This window comes from Hyaena hyaena, unplaced genomic scaffold (assembly GCF_003009895.1).
Source record: "Hyaena hyaena isolate Hyena2069 unplaced genomic scaffold, ASM300989v1 scaffold_1600, whole genome shotgun sequence".
Classification (NCBI taxonomy): Eukaryota; Metazoa; Chordata; class Mammalia; order Carnivora; family Hyaenidae; genus Hyaena; species Hyaena hyaena.
Window position 1 is genome coordinate 96804 of NW_024082235.1, and position 7022 is coordinate 103825.

Sequence of the window (7022 nt, forward strand, 5' to 3'; positions counted from 1 at the left end):
CCCCGTTGCCATGCAGGCATGTGGGCCCTGTGTCACGTCTTCTGATCTTTCAAGAGAAGTTGAGCATTTGAAATTTTGTGTGGAATCTCCAAATTCTTCAAATGCCAGCAACTAATTTGAAAACGCTAAACCATCTTTCTAGTCATGCAATATATACCTGTGGGATACCCTGAGCCACTATGGCTGCCATTTTTGAGATTTTCTCTAAGATGATAGCTTGTGAACAGGAGAATGGTACTTGAATAAAGTGTAAGAGGAGAGGAGCTGCATATAAAATACTTGAGGAGTACAGGGAGCAAGAAAACTGGGCACACACATATTTATGGTGAAAAATATTAAGCTTTTAGACATCCTGTATTGGAGATCACTTAAGGTCTAACAACCTATGCATTTATTTTCTGCTATATTGGTGTCAATGAGCATTCTGTCCCAAAGCGCTTTATTCCATGTGTTGTTTACAATGTTGGGTAAAAGGATAATCATGATTTTAAAAAAAGAAAAGCTTTAAATTTTTTTCTTAATTATAAATATAGTGTGCTTCTGTTTTGAAAAAGAGACAGCAAACAGAATTTTATATTGACAAAGTCCTCTTTTCTCATTGCACTCCCTGAATCCTCAAGAGTGCCCACTGTGAACAGTCCAGGGTGTGTCCTTACAGACAATGTCTTTGTAATGAAATTTAAAAATAACTCTTCATATCATCATTTGGTTTGTTCACCAAGATTATGTTGATATCTATATCTGTTTATAAGTGTATATTTTCCCCTCAAATTCTGAGTTAAAGTCATGTCTGCATTAAGATTGTTGATAATTAAAAAATTTTAACACATAGAACGGAGTAATTAAAAACTTTAAAAACATAGAAGTAGGTATATATATACCTAGTCTAATATGTTTATTATGATCGAGAAATAAACTTAGTCTCAAATTCCTTTCAACCTAGACAAAAGGCACGGAGTTTTACCTTTTCCCCCCAAATGACACTTACTTGAAACTCTATATTAACTTCAGTTAAACATTGCTGCTTCTTTTATGTCTCCTTTTTCCCCTCTTGATCCACCTTTCAGAATAATCTTTGCTATCAGAACATTTTTGTTTTACAACATAGCAATTCAAGAGTAGAGTTGAAATGTTGGAATAACCTTCTGACAACACGTACACATTTGTCACAAACAAGTCTAAACCGGCTATGTTTAAGTCACACTTTGAAACTTAAGTGACCTTTTTCCTTATATGGATACTTGTTTACATTTTCCAAGTCCAAAAGAGAGCAAATATTTTATCTAAAGGATGGACAAATGAGAGATCAAAGTACAAGTAAGTGCTTTTTTCCACGTTCTTCACCCTGGCCTCTATGTGAATTGGTATATATTTTTCTATTTGAACATTTTCCTTATTGCATTTTACTGGGAGAAAAGTGCACTGCAAAGTTCCTGGTTATGTTCCAAAGTGTCTTAGAAAGTGGCTGTTTTTTATTGTAGTGACCATAATACAAATGTTAATCTAATTAAATTGATTGAAGGTGTAAGAGGATAAATATGTTAAAACACTTCAGGAGAAATACCTATTTTGAAGAAGTGATTTTCAAAGACCTCACAATAAATGATCCCTAATAAGCAGTACACAGTCACATAGTAAATCATATCTAAAGGAATATCTGAACTTAACATATCCATATATATTCTAGAAAAAATGTTTATCTAATGATAGGGTTTTTATTTACTACTATGTATATGACCAAATATGTACATATCTTATCTGTTAATTTTAAGGTATTTAAATAAAACACACTACAATGGAAAGGAACTACCATTTAAACATCTATTATTTGCCTGCACTTTATTCACTTAATCCTCACCATAACTCAGTGAAGAAGATATTATCATCTCTGTTTTAGAGATGAGAGCACTGAGCCTTAGAGATAATGTTATGCACTTACCTAGCTAGGAGGTGGCAAAAGAATTGAAAACCATTTCTGTCTATCTCCATATCACACAACCCCAGCATGAGCTTTTTCTAATGAGAAGTGTCAGAAAATCATTACCATCCTTAAGGGGTCTATTTGTTTATGGCAAACATATGTTAACTTACACGGTGAAATGGGGATAACTTTATTAGCTGACTCCTTGAACAGGAGGATTTGGAATTGCATTTCCAGGGAGCTAAGGTTTTTCCAATTCATAGCCTCCACACCCATTTTAAATGCTTTGGTTGGTCCTCATGCAGCATTTACAATACTATGGGATGAATGAGTAAGGTATATTAGGGTGTATTTCTTAATACCTCTAAGGTGTAATAGGAAAATGATTAGGAGCAGCACAGAGACATGGATTTAGTTCTGGCCTTGTCATTTACTAGCTTCTGTGTTCCTGGGTAAATTGTTTAACTTCTCTGAATTTTTATTTGCACAATGGGAATATTAATACCTGTCTCATAGGGGATTAGCAAGTTTAGCCCAATACCTGATATAGAGCACTCAGTAAAGTATTTCTTAAATTCATGTGAGAATTAAGGATATTATTTCAATATAATTTATTTTTTTATTTTTTATTTTTTTACAAATAGTTTATTGTCAAATTAGTTTCCACATAACACCCAGTGCTCAAAAAATATGGAATGCTTCACGAATTTGCATGTCATCCTTGCGCAAGGGCCATGCTAATCTCTGTATCATTCCAATTTTAGTATATGTGCTGCGGAAGCGAGCACTCAATATAATTTATTTTTATCTGAATTACTCTAATGCCAGTGTGTCATGTTCGATGAACTATTCAGTTAAATATAGCAATTAATTTTACCTGTACATTCTCCCCCTTCAAATATAACATATTCACGTTGACAAGAGAAATCTACAAACAGATTCGTCTAGAAGAAAAGTACACTGAATTTACATTTAGTTTTAGGTCTCTGCAAAACAAATAGCTGAGATTTCTTTTGTGGACATTATAAAGAACCTCTTGTTTTAAAAAAAGGAAAATTCTCATCACTGTTTTAATTCTAATAATTCTTAAACTTATAGGTACTTCTCTGTAAATGAAAAAGAGAAAGGAACAGAAGAATGGAAGGATGGAGAGAGGAAAGGTGAAAGGAAAGAAGGTAAGATATTGGGCAGAGTGAGGAGGGAGTTCATAACCCAAGTTTTTAGACAAGGATAATTGGGGCACGAAGGTGACTCAGTTGGTTAAGCATCGGACTCTTGATTCACTCATGATCTCACAGTTGTGAGATTGAGCCCCATGCCCAGCTCTGCACTGAATGTGGAGACTACTTGGGATTCTCTCTCCCTGTCTCTCTGACCCTCCCCTGTTCTCTCTCTCTCAAAAAAAAAAAAAGATAGTCACCAGAGTACATTTGTTTATTCACTGTTCCTCCTCAGATCCCACTGAAATGACAGGCAAAGAACACCAAAACCTTTAACTTGTTATTTCAGCTTGTACGTATAAGCCCTATGAGTCACCTTTCCTGGAGTCACTTAGGTTGACAGGTATAGAGAACCAGTGAGGGAAGTTGGCAGATTGTACACAAAACAGTTGCCCCTTCCCACCTATGGAAAGCATGTATGCAGTGCTACTGACATGATAACATTTGCAGAGTGAACAATTAGTCTGGAGAGGGTTAGTGCTTCTAGTGTTCTAGTGAAGGTATAAAGTAGAAGCTTCTAGAGAAGCTCTCCTGTTCTGATACTGGAAGTGAAACCCTGATGGTCTTTGTGCTCTCTGCCTGAATATCTTTAAGAAGCCTACCCATTGACATGACTTGCCCACTTACTCAGAAATCTTCCCAGAGTGGAATCTGTTAAGAGAAAACAACCTACTCAACCTTCCTCAGTAGAGGAAATTCACATAAGCTACTTGGAATTCATCAACTTAGGCTTTCTTTCATATATATGAACAGATAACCAATGATGACTAGCTACCTGGGGAAAACCAGCAGCTCCAAATAATGGGACTAGGATGAATAAAGTATGAACCAAAAAACCCAGAGATAATATAGGGTAGGGTAGAAAACAGATTTTTTTCAATTCTAGTTAATATCCTCAGAGAGATTCAAAAAAGAATGATATCTATAAAGTAAGTACAACGTTTTATGCAAAAAGAGAACAGGAAAAAATTACTAGAAATGAAAAATAGGATTCTCCCCCAAATTCAGTAAAAAGTGAATTGAAAAGTAGAGCAAAGGGAGTGCCTGGGTGGCTCAGTCGGTTAAGCGTCTGACTTCGGCTCAGGTCATGATCTCATGGTTCGTGGGTTCAAGCCCTGCACTGGGCTCTGTGCTGACAGATAGCTCAGAGTCTGGAGCCTGTTTCAGATTCTGTATCTCCCTCTCTCTTTGACCCTCCCCTGCCCAAGCTGTCTCTCTCTCTCTCAGAAATAAATAAAACACTAAAAAATTTATTTAAAAAAGTAGAGCAAAGAGACAGAAATAACATATAAGAGAAAAATAAGGGACCTTAAAGATGGATGTCAAGGATGTCAAATATCTGGGGCACCTGGGTGGCTCAGTCAGTTGAACATCGACTTTGACTCAGGTCATGATCTTGTGGTTTGTGAGTTCAAGCCCCATATCTGGCTTGTTGCCATTAGCCTGTGAATGTAGAACTCACATTAGATCCTCTGTCCCTTTCTCTCTCTGTCCCTCTCCCACTTGAATTCTTTCTCTCAAAAACAAACAAACAAACAAACAAATAAAACATTTTTTAAAAGGATTTTTTAAAAGGATAGAAATATCTTTCTATCGACAAATCAAGTAAAAAGAAGCAAAAAGATGGAGGAAATGAATGGAGGGGGAGGGGATTAGAAGTAGTTGAATTACCTAATGATATGATGAAGTATTAATATGTTTCTTGTCCAGTGGGGGGAAAAAAGGTAACTAGAAACTTCAAAAAAACCCCAAAAACTTGTACAAGAAAATTATTTCCATATATGACACAAAGTAAACTGTGGCATGACTCTGAGGATTTGTTTGAATAAAAGAAAAAGAATTAATTTTACTTTGATTCTTAGATCATTTTTTTTTTAAGTGGAGACATGGTAATATGTCATTTGTCTTTAATTTTTAAAATTAACTACTATGGAGGCAACTGGGTGGCTCAGTCAGTTAAGGGCCCAATTTTGGCTCAAGTCACAATATCACGGTTCGTGAGTTTGAGCCCCACGTTGGGCTCTGGTGTCGACAGCTCAGAGCCTGGAGCTTGATTCAGATTCTGTGTCTCTCTCACTCTCTGCCCCTCCCCGACTTGCACTCTGTCTCTGTCTCTGTCTCCCTCTCTCATTAAAAAAATAAACATAAAGAACATTAAAAATTAAATTACGTTAAATTAAATTAACTACTAAGCCAAGGTCAGATGCTTTTAACTAAAGCTGTAAGACAAGGACAATGTGGCTGTAAATGTCAATGTTACAAACACTTATTAATTAAAAGCCCTGGTGTAGTTGACCAGTGCTGGGGGTTGGGGAAAAGAGGTGAAGGATCATGTAGGGTTCTTGTGTTCTCACTGCATCCAGAGAGAATTAATACTGTCTAAAAATGATGAAACAATAAAGGGAATTTAAGCATGTTATATGAAATTATATAAGTTACATCATTTGAGGGCAGGAGAAATCAAGATGTAATGTGACATGAAGTATCTGTCACCGCATGTCACTGAGAGATATTGTCTCAGGTTGCTAAATCAAGAAACAGGTAACAAGTTGCTAAATTAAGAAATAGGTATCAAGTAGTATTGAAAATTAGATGTAGCTGGTTTACTATGAGCCACTTGAGAAGATTCTAAGTCTTTTATCTATATTTTTATTCTGTACCTGTCTTTTATCTATATCTTTTTGTTCTATATATTTATTAACAGCTCATTCTTCTCAAGCGCAATTATTAATGAGTCCAATGATTGAATTATCAAAAGAACAACTTGTCCTGTTTATTTGGAAATTCAAGTTTAGGAAGGCATGAACAGGCTTTTTCAAAAAAGAAGCCTAAATGGCCATTGACTTGATTATAATAGATTGCTTTACTTTGAAAGTCAATACTACATTTGTGTAAAGTGGGAAGAAAAGACTGTGTGGTCTTAGAACTATATCTAAGGTAATTACAGTGTTTATCAAATAAAAATGTCATAATGTGCTCTGTTACACCATTTATATGTAGTTGTTTTGACAACAGCTTATAGATTATTTGCATCTGCTACCTCTGTTTTCACCATTCTAATATTTTCTTAAAGTTTTTAAATTTATTTTGAGAAAGAATAAGCATGAGCGGGGGCAAGGCAGAGGAGAGGGAGAGAATCCCAAGCAGGCTCAGCACTGATAGTGAGGATCATGACATGGTGCTCAAACTCACTTATGGTGATATCATGCCCTGAGCTGGAATGAAGAGTCAGATACTGACTTAACAGACTGAGCCATTCAGATGCCCGTCACTTTTCTAGTTTCTAATCGTCCTTTAATTCTTCCCTTATCTTTCTTTTTCCTGGCAGTATTTCATTCATACACTCCAACGTTTTACATTTCTTAAAAATTTTGGTCCATTGACTTTAAGTAAACAAATGCTTAGCCACGACAGGTCTTGTAAACAGTTTTATGTAATATGGCAAGTTCAAAATGATGACACGCGCTTAACTAACATGTTGCTGCGGAAATGCTAAACTTAACTGACAAAAGATTAAGTAAATAAACACTCAGAAAGACACTGACTGACCTGGCAGTGTCAATATTTATAAAATAAGAGTCACAGCTTTCACATGATCACCAAAGGCTGGTGCTTTCATTGGGTGGAGGAGCGTGTGAAAATCACACCCGTCTAAACATAGGAAAACAAGCATAATGATGAGGTAACTACCTGAAAGCCGAAGAATAATAAGGTATTCTCTCTAGTTGGTATAATGAGGGGTAAAACTGTGACTTTTCATTTACTGCCATTCTGTCATGTTTGAATTTAAGCAGTAATAGCACCATTAACATCACAAAACCAACCCTGTCTTCTGGCATATGTTTGTAAATACATTAACAGTTTGGATATGGGGTATAGGT

At 35.8% G+C, this 7022-nt stretch overlaps 1 non-coding gene across 1 annotated transcript; it reads right to left on the minus strand.

Annotated features, from left to right (window-relative positions):
* Positions 1–2605: 2605 nt before the first annotated feature.
* On the minus strand, positions 2606–2709 carry LOC120226138. Its single transcript, XR_005526947.1, has one exon. It is a non-coding gene; the product is annotated as a U6 spliceosomal RNA (small nuclear RNA).
* Positions 2710–7022: the final 4313 nt, after the last annotated feature.